Raw genomic sequence first — 10335 nt, 5'->3', positions numbered from 1 at the left:
GATGCCACACACATAAAAGGGCATCTTCTTGACCCTATATTTACAAATGCCTCACATTTGGTATCAAGGCCCTCCCTCCCTCTACCCTGGTCTGACCATTTTCTGGTCCCATTTGAATGGCAAATTAATTTGGACCTCCCACAGATACAGGCGCCACGTACTTTAGAAAGAGTGTGGTCCAAACTCCCTTTGGAAAGCTGGACCAACAGACTGAAGCAGACAATTCCACTGTCTGATCCTGATCCCGTAGAGGCGGATCTAAACCTCTTAAACTGGCTCAATAGTTCCCTCAGCTAGGTTATGCCAAAAAAAACAGTGGAAAAGAAGAGCAGGGCTTTTAAAACCCCTTGGTACACCCCTGAACTCCGAGATTTAAAGAAGAATTGTAAAAAAGCCGAGCGGACTTGGAGAAAAGATTGGGCCTCTCAATTCAATTCAAAAGATTGGGCCTCTCATAATAAATCAGAGTATAGAGCAGCCATGAGGACCTACAAATCATCCCGGAAACTGGCCCAAGCCACTTATTACGAGGAGAAAATTAGAACCTCCTCTAATTCATCCAGAGAGACATTTAAAATCGTTAAAGACCTCCTCAAAGCACCAACTCCTCCGACGGTGAAAGTGGCATCGGAAGCTAGGTGAAATCAATTGGCCGCCTTCTTCGAAAACAAAATTCAAAATATACTCAAAACTCTGCCGCAGAGCGACCAAGCCTCTGACTGGGCTCACTCTTTGGCCCCTTCTTCCGGTCCTCGCCTTGACTCGTTTGCCCCGGGGATGACCTCCTAAAAATTTAGCACACCATAAAGAGTGGCTCTCCCAACGACCCTGCCCCCATGCATATTATGAATCAGGTAGCCGCTACCACCGCCCCAATAATCACAGACCTTTTCAATGCCTCCCTCACTCAGGGAATTGACCCGCCCAGCTGGAAGCGGGCCATGGTTAAGGCGCTTCTTAAAAAACCTGAGCTCGGCCCCGCAAGTTCAAGTTCTGGACTTTGTATAGCGCACTGCTCACCCAGAGGGTCTCAAGGCGCTTGGGGGAAGGGGTTCATTATTTGTCAAATAGCCAGGTTTTAAGACATTTTCTGAAGGCGATGTGATTTTGAGTAAGGCGGAGGTGAGTGGGGAGTGAGTTCCAGGTCTTGGCGGCGAGGTAGGAGAAGGATTTTTCCACCCATGGTGGATTTTCGGATGCGCGGGACCGCGGCGAGGGCTTGATTGGACGATCTTAGTTGGCGGGTGGGTTTGTAGAAGGACAGGCGAGTGTTGAGGCCTTCGGGTCCGAGATTGTAGAGGGCCTTGTGTGCGTGGGTGAGAAGGCGGAATGTAATTCTTTTGTTGACGGGAAGTCAGTGGAGGTCTTTTAGGTGTCCGGTGATGTGATCTTGGCGAGGGATGTCTAATACGAGTCTCGCTGATGCGTTTTGGATGCGTTGGAGTTTTTTCTGTAATTTTGCTGTGATTCCGGCGTATAGTGTGTTGCCGTAGTCCAGACGGCTCGTGACCAGTGCGTGGGTGACAGTGTTTCTTGTCTCCAGGGGGATCCAACGGAAGATTTTTTTGAGAGTGCGAAGTATGTTGAAGCAAGAGGATGAGACTGCGTTGACTTGTCTGGACATCGAGAGAGAGGAGTCTAGGATGAAGCCAAGGTTACGTGCATGGTCTGTGGGTGTGGGTGCTGTGCCCAGAGCGGAAGGCCACCAAGAGTCGTCCCAGGCAGAGGGGGAAGATCCTAGGATGAGCACCTCCGTTTTGTCTGAGTTGAGTTTTAGGCGGCTGTGTTTCATCCATTCGGCTACTTCTTTCATGCCTTCGTGAAGATTGGTTTTGGCGGTGTTAGGGTCTTTGGTGAGGGAAAGGATTAACTGGGTGTCGTCGGCGTAAGAGATGATGTTAAGGTTGTGTTGACGCGCGATGGAGGCGAGTGGGCTCATGTAAACGTTGAAGAGGGTGGGATTGAGTGAAGATCCTTGTGGTACGCCACAGATGACTTCGGTGGCCTCAGAGTTGAATGGGGGAAGTCGGACTCTTTGAGTTCACCCAGTGAGGAATGAGGTGATCCAGTCCAAGGCTTTTTCTTGTATTCCAATGTTGCTGAGGCGTTGTATAAGGGTACTGTGGCAGACTGTGTCGAAAGCGGCGGAGAGGTCGAGTAGAATGAGGGCCACTGTTTCACCGTTGTCCAGTAGTGTTCGGATGTTGTCAGTAGCTGCAATGAGGGCAGTTTCGGTGCTGTGTTTGGCTCGAAATCCGGATTGAGATGGGTCAAGGGAGTTGTATTCAAGGAAGGCGACGAGCTGGCTGTTGGCGGCTTTCTCGATGACTTTGGCCGGGAATGGGAGGAGGGATATGGGCCGGTAGTTTTTAAGTTCAGAGGGGTCTGCTGTGGGTTTCTTCAGGAGGGCGCTGAGTTTGGCGTGTTTCCAGCTTTCTGGAAAGGTGGCAGAGCTGAACGAGCAGTTGATGACATCACGGAGATGGGGTGCGATGATGGAGTCCGCTTTGTTGAAGATGTGGTGGGGGCAGGGGTCAGTTGGCGAGCCAGAGTGGATTGAGTTCATTAGGCAGATGGTGTCTTCAGTGGTGATTGGGTTCCAGGCGCTAAGGTTGTTAGTTGGCGGAGTTGGATCTGAGGGGGGTGGAGAGGGTTGAACGCTGGGAGTGTTCTCGAAGCTGTTGTGGATGTCGGCAATTTTGTTGTAGAAGAAGGAGGATAACGCATCGCAGAGGTCTTGGGATGGAGTGATGTCGTTGGATGCTGCGGTGGGGTTGGTGAATTCTTTGACGATGTTGAAAAGTTCCTTGCTGTTGTGAGTGTTGTTGTCGAGACGATCCTTGAATGCTGATTTCTTGGCGGATCGAATCAGTTGGTGGTGTTTGCGGGTGGCTGCCTTGAGGGTGGACATGTTGTCTGTGGTCGGGTTTATTCTCCATGTTTTCTCCAGGGTGCGGCATAGCTTCTTGGATTTTTTGAGGTCATCGTTGAACCAGGGAGCCTTTTTGTTGGCTGATTTGATCTGGTGTTTTTTCAGGGGTGCTAATTCGTCAGCACTGTGGGTGATCCATTGCTTGAGATTGGTGGCCGCTTGGTTTGGGTCCAATGAGAGGGTGGGAGGGTTTTGGTTGAGTGATGTGAGGAGTTGGTCGGAAGTGATTTTGTTCCAGTTTCTCCGAGGAATAGGTTGTGGGCGGTTGTGGGTCAGGGTGGTTTTGTAGCAGAAGTGAACACAGCTGTGGTCCGTCCAGTGGAGGGCTGTGGTGCGAACGAAGGAGATGTGCTTGCTGGAGGTGAAGATAGGGTCGAGCGTGTGTCCGGCTACATGGGTGGGGGTGTCAACGAGTTGTTTGAGTCCGAGATTGGCCAGGTTGTCCAGAAGGGCGGTAGTGTTGCTGTCGTGTTTGTTTTCAAGGTGGTAGTTGAAGTCTCCTAACAGACTGTAGTTCTCGGAGGCGAGGGCATGTGGGCTGACGAAGTCTGTGATGTCATCGCTGAATTGAGTGCGGGTGCCTGGAGGCCTGTAGATGAGGGTGCCTCTAAGAGTGGTCCTAGGGTCGGTGTGGATCTGAAAGTGGAGAAGTTCGGCGGTTGCAAGATTATCATCGGCGCTGGTCGTGATTTTGATGGTGTTCTTATGGATGATGGCGATGCCTCCACCTGTTTGGTTGGTGCGGTCTTTACGGGTAATCTTGTAGCCGTCCGGTATGGCTATGGCGATGTCGGGTGCTGATGATGTGTTCATCCATGTTTCGGTAAGGAAGGCGATGTCCGGTGAAGCAGTGTCGAGTAGGTCCCAGAGTTCCAATGCGTGTCTGTGGACCGAGCGGGTGTTGAGTAGGATGCACTTCAGGCTGTTAGCGTCGGAGCTGTGTGTGGAGGAGGTGGGTTTGGTGAGGGTCCTGGAACAGGTGAGCTTGCAGGAGAGGCAGGCGAATGGACCGTGGGTACGTCCTGGGGTGGCTTCGCAGCAATGTGGAGCGCGACCGGGGTTGAGGGCGAGGAGGGTTGCGGCATCATATGTGACTCTAGTGGGCTGGGTGCGGCGGGGACCAGGGGGTCTGGCACTGGGCGCGGTCCAGGCGCGGATGGGCGTAGACGGGCTTACCTTTGGCGCACCTTCGGCGCGGCCGCAGCGCGTGGACGCTGCGCGTTGGGACATCTGTCATTAAATGGATAGCAGAGTTGGCTAATTTACGACCAATCTCGCTACTGCCGTACATCAGCAAAACGGCGGAAAAAATAGCCAATCAGCAGCTGTCTTCTTTCTTAGAAAGGAATAAGTTGCTTCGTAATTCCCAGACTGGTTTCCGCCCAGGACAGGGAACAGGGTCCGCCTTATTAGCAGTCGTAGAGGAGGCAAGGTGCATTTTGGATTCAGGGGGATCAACGTTGGTGATCCTCCTGGATCTGAGCGCTGCTTTCGATACGGTGGACCATAAGATCTTAATCCATCGTCTGAGCAACTTGGGAGTGTCAGGTACAGCGCGGCTATGGCTCACATCTTTCTTGGAGAATCGTACCTTCCAGGTTTGGGAGGGAGCAGCACGCTCCAAGATAACCCCCCCTCGAGTGTGGGGTCCCACAGGGCTCATCACTGAGCCCTACCTTATTCAATGTTTATATGGCCCCCCTCGAGGATGTGGTGAATCCATTTGGGATTAAAATAGTCACATACGCCGACGACACCCAACTGGTGGTCTCGCTCTCCCAAGAAAAACACTGCGCGGAAAATCTTCACACCTGCCTCTCAGAAATCCATTTGTGGCTGAACGTCTCACGTCTCAAATTGAATGGGACTAAAACAGAGCTTATGTTGCTAGGCCACCATATAACATCCTTACCAAATTCCATCTGGCCTGCCTGTCTGGGACCTGCACCAACCTCAAAAATTGAACTAAAATGTCTGGGAGTATGGCTGGAGCAGGACCTGACATTTAAGACCCAAGCAAAAAAGACAGCGGGCATCTGCATATGGCTACTTTGTTCTCCTCGGAAAATACTTCCCCTACTGCCAGAGGTCTCAAGGAGGCTACTTATCCAGGGTCTGATTTTATCGAGACTGGATTATAGTAACGCTCTCCTCCTGGCAGCCCCTGAATCTACAATTAACACTCTTCAACGAGTCCAGAACTCAGCAGCGAGACTCCTTACTGGTACTTCGCGTAGATCGTCAGCCAGACCGGCACTCAAAGCCCTCCATTGGCTACCAATTCGTGAAAGGGTCAAATTTAAGGCCCTATGTATCGCTCACAAGTCCCTGCAGGGGAACGGACCCCCTATTTTAGGGCATTTTGTTCGCCCGTACAAGGCCACTAGATCGTTTCGCTCCAATCATGCCAATCTGGCAATTGTTCAGAGAGTGAGGCGGACTCGGACTGGGGGTCGCCGCTTTTCAGTGAACTCAGCGACCCTGTGGAATGCCCTTCCACCCAGGATTTGGATGGAGCCGAGCCACCCGAAGTTCCGAAAGCTTCTTAAGACCTTCCTGTTTCCCCTGGACCCCTAGCCGCTGGCACTGTCTCTGGTATCCCTCGTTCTATAGCGCTGGGACGCTCCCGGGCAGCCATGCGCTCTATAAATCCAATTTCATTTCATTTAATTTCATTTCATTCATTACACTGCATTTATCATTTTCCTCTCACAGCACACATGGCATATACATTTACTACCTTGGGGGAGATGTCTCCTAAGTCAGGCAGAAAGCACACACACTTTGCACTGCTAACCAGCGCCAAAGTTTCGAACATCCTGAACCCACCAATTCCATCACAGCCAAAGGGCTAGGGGAAAGGCAAAAAGTTTCGGGATGACCCTGCAAGCAGGGCCAAGTTCAACAGCCGCGGTTACCAGCAAGGTGCCCAACGGGGTTATAATTCCCAGCGTGGAAGGTATCAGGAATCTAACTCCTCTGCCTCCTATCCCAAGCGTGGATCCCGCAACGACAACAAAAAGGGTCGATATGATGGTAACCAAGGAGGACAGCATGATGCCGCAGCCTCAGGTGAGCCTGATTCCCTTTTCAGAAGTTAAATTGGGGGGACAAATCCAGTTTTTTCTCAACAATTGTCAAAATATCTCGCAAGATGCATGGATCCTGGATTCGATGCAGGGTTACAAGATAGAGTTCCTTCATTCTCCCTCTCAGACTCATCCTCCTCGTCCCATGCTTATTTCCCTTCAAGATCAGATGTTTATTTCCGAGATCGAGTTTCTGCTTCAGAAAGGGGCCATAGTGTAGACGTCTCGCTACCCTCAGGGCTTTGTCAGCAACGTCTTCCTGGTTCAGAAGAAGGGGGGTAGACCCAGGCTTGTTTTAAATCTCAAGGAGTTCAATGGATGGGTTGTATATCGTCACTATAAGATGGAGGGGATCCATCTTCTTCGCGATCTTCTTCAGGAAGGGGACTGGATAGTCCGCATAGATCTGAAAGATGCCCATCTGTCAGTGCCCATTTACAGACCACATCGGCGTTTTCTTCAATTCCAATGGCAGTGAATCAGGTACGATCTGGTTCCTTTCGGCCTCTCATCAGCATCTTGGTGCTTCACGAAGTTTCTGAGGCCTGTAGTCGAACTTCTTCGAGCCCGAGGCATTCTCCTCATAATTTATCTGGACGACATCCTCATCATGGGCCAGTGTCCTCATCTACTAATGCAACACCTTGCGTGGACTATAGATCTGTTGCAGAATCTGGGTTTCTTGATCAATCCTCCGAAATCAATCTTGATTCTGTCTCAGTCTATCGAGTTCCTGGGTTTTCTAGTCAACTCCATCACTTGTCAACTCATCTTGCCCACTCAGAAGATCCGATCTATCAAGAGAGAGTTGAGGTGGATTTTGAACAGGCAGACTGTGTCATTAAGGTCTGTAGCCCGGGTCGTCGGGTTGTTAGCTTCCTCTATCCAAGCGATCTTCCTGGGTCCCCTTCATTACCGAGCGCTTCAATGGCTCAAGATACGACATCTCCAGAATGGCCTCAAGAATTCCGACCAGATTCCTCTCTCGGATGAGTCGAGGTGGGAGATGTTGTGGTGGCTAGAACATATGGAGTTGTGGAACGGTCGAGCCCTATTCGGCATCACTCAGGAGGTGGTGATCGAATCCGATGCCAGTTGGTGGGGTTGGGGAGCCCGGTGCGGTCAGGTATCCATAGGCGGTCGTTGGTCTCCAGAGGAATTGGATCTCCACATCAATTGCCTGGAGCTTCTAGCGGGCTCCTTTGCGATTCGTTGCCTGTTGCCCGGTCAGACGAATTGTTGCATCCTTCTCCGCATGGTCAACGTGTCGGCGGTTCGGTATGTGAACAAGTTGACCGGGACCCGGTCCCGACTTCTGACGGAGATCGCCAAAGACTTTTGCCTTGAGAACAAACTGTTTGTAGTGGTGGAATATCTTCCATCTTCCAAGGTGCAGCAACCAGGTTGCCGATTGGAATTCTCGACATCTCTCGGGACTTCAGCGATTGGAGGCTTCACCCTTGAGTGTTCTGATTGTTTACCAAGATGTGGGGCCCTTGCCAGGTCGATATGTTTGCCTCCAGACTCAACAAACAGATTCCAGTGTTCTTCAGCTGGCGTCCGTATCCGGAGGCTCTAGCCACGGATGCTTTTCTGCAAGTGTGGCCTCCAGCTCTTTGTTATGCATTCCCTCCAATTGGGATGATTCCCAGAGCCCTGGCCAGAACCAAGTGTTATCAATTGGAATTGATTCTGATCACTCCTCTCTGGAGGGCTAAAGCGTGGTTCCCGGTCCTTCTGGAAATGTTATGTGCCCATTCCGGTCCTTGTTCCCCAGAGGTGGAATCTGTTGATAGACCCTCTCAAATCTCCGCATCGATTGATGACATCAGGTCAACTCATGCTAGTCGCTTGGTGAATTTCGGGGATCGCTGGAAAGTCCCAGGCCTTTCACGAGAAGCTTCCAGATTAATCAGCGAGGCTTGGGCACCCAACACACACAAGCGTTATGCTACCGCATGGAAATGATGGTGTGATTGGTGCTCTCAACGGGAGGTGGATCCCACTGCAGCAGATGTCTCCTTGGTAGTGAACTTCCTTGCGTCTTTAGCCGCTTCAGGTCTTCCTTATTGCACTGTCAATAATTTCCGGTCGACCATCTCACGTCACGTGCCCATTGACGGTAAACCACTTGGTGAGCATCCATTATTATGTAAATTACTCAGAGGTATACGGTTGGTAAAACCTCCATGTTCTAAATACTCAGATCTTTGGGATGTCTCCATTGTCCTGCGTTTCTTGGACTCCTGGCTTGTAAATCAATGTTTGTCTTGTAAACAGCTTTCTGCCAAACTCGCTATGTTGCTTTGTCTAGTATCCTGCAAAAGCGTTTCTGATGTTCGCGCTCTGGATCTAGCAGGTCGCAGATTCTCTCCGGAGGGTGTTACTTTTTTGGTCACCAGACGCACTAATGTAACACCACTTCTGTCACTTATCCTGAATTTCCTGACAATCCAAAAATGTGTGTGGTACAATGTATCCGGGATTATGAGGGGAGTACTGCAGGTTTTTGTCAAGATATGGCAGGTCAATTGTTGATTGCTCTGCAGAAACCCTTTCGCCCAGTGACCCCAGCTACTCTAGCAAGATGGGTGCGCTGGCTCATTGGCGAAGCTGGTATTGAGGTTTCCAGCTACTCTAGCAAGGTGGGCGCGCTGGCTTATGGGCGAAGCTGGTATTGATGTTTCCAGATTTGGTGCTCATTCTGCTAGTGGTGCTATGGCCTCCAAGGCTTTCTCTGTGGGGATCAGTCTATTAGACATTATGAATGCAGCTGATTTGTACTCTGAATCTACATTTAAGACATTTTACTATAAAACTTTTGTGAATGTTGCATCTGTTGTGGTGGCGCAGCTTTAAACAAGCATAATCGGAACCTTCGGTCCTGACATAGAATTCAAAATTTGCGAACATTCGTGACAAGAATTTTCAATTCTATTAAGGGCACGGAGGCAAGGATTATCCCACCCATAATTCAGTACTGTGATGTCTGTCTTGCATTGTTGATATACTGCAATGTATACTTATGCTGTTTTTTACCCTTCCCTTATGATATATCTATTTTTGGGAGGGTGTTATTACGGCTTTGTCTTTCACTTTGAGGTTCTGATCTCAAGTAAAGTTTGCGGACATTCACCTTTACGGAGGGTCTTCGCGGTCTCCAGCAGGATGCTGCTTCGTTGAAGCTGCCTTCAAGTTTTCGTTGCTGCCCGTTGGCCTGTGGATTTCCTTCTGAAGAATGGATTCTTCTTTCCTGTGGTTACCAGATATCAGACTGTGTTTATTTTTTGGGGACTTACCTGTTATTTCACACAAAGAAAGAGGATGTAGTATTCTCTTATGCTCCTTATATAGGGGTCCACTATATGGTTGTCAAGTGATACCCACTATGGTTTATGGGTATTGTAGAGTGTTCTTTTGTTTTTACTTTCTGATTGGCTGCTGAGAATTTTCAGTAAAGAAAATGAGAAGCATAATCCTCGCCTCCGTGTCCTTAATAGAATTGAAAATTCTTGTCACGAATGTTCGCAAATTTTGAATTGTTTCCCTGTTCTTTATTGCTTGATTTTTCTCAGGAGAAAGTGACAGTCATAGTCATTGAAACGAGGACAGTGGATATGGGTAAGGGCTAGAGCTGCCGACTTTGGAGTTGGGGAACCAGGTTCCCGTAACATAACTTGTGCTCATGTAAAGCGCTTCAATAACTTAAGATCGAGTATGCGCTATATAAAACTGCAACACTGAAAATATGAAAACGTCACACATGGCAATCTGAAACCTTCGCAGCTATGAATTTAACCTCGGCCGCTAGTAACTACAGAGGCCGCACGCAGTAAATGGAAGGCAGTTCAAATTAACAAAAATTTGGCTCAGAAAATTGGAAGTCTCCCACTTTCATTGGAAATGTTGGTATTAATTCCAAAATTGATAACCCTGGGGCAGAGTAATGCCATACTTCCATAGAGAGGATGTAGCTTTAGGGCTAACGGAACGACTTTGTAGATGGGAAGCCAGGTTCCAGTGTGGCGAAAGGTTGAGACTCCCGTGATTCTGGGCAAATCACTTAATCTCCCCGTGCTTTAAAAAAGTATGCGTCGTCCGTCTGTAATGCAACTGGCGCTCCAGCTCCCTGACATCTGTGGGTCGAGTTCGCGCTGTAAACAACTGCAAAAGATAAATAAACACAGTTGTTCGTCTGCACGCTCTCGTTACATTGCAAGCCGCCATCATGTATCGGGCACCTCTTCATACCAGAAAATCAGACCCGGTGTTTGATTACGAATACGATCTTCGAGGTGGCAGAATCAGATTCGC

This window comes from Lissotriton helveticus, chromosome 6 (genome assembly GCF_964261635.1).
Source record: "Lissotriton helveticus chromosome 6, aLisHel1.1, whole genome shotgun sequence".
Taxonomy (NCBI): Eukaryota; Metazoa; Chordata; class Amphibia; order Caudata; family Salamandridae; genus Lissotriton; species Lissotriton helveticus.
This window is presented reverse-complemented; position numbering follows the sequence as displayed.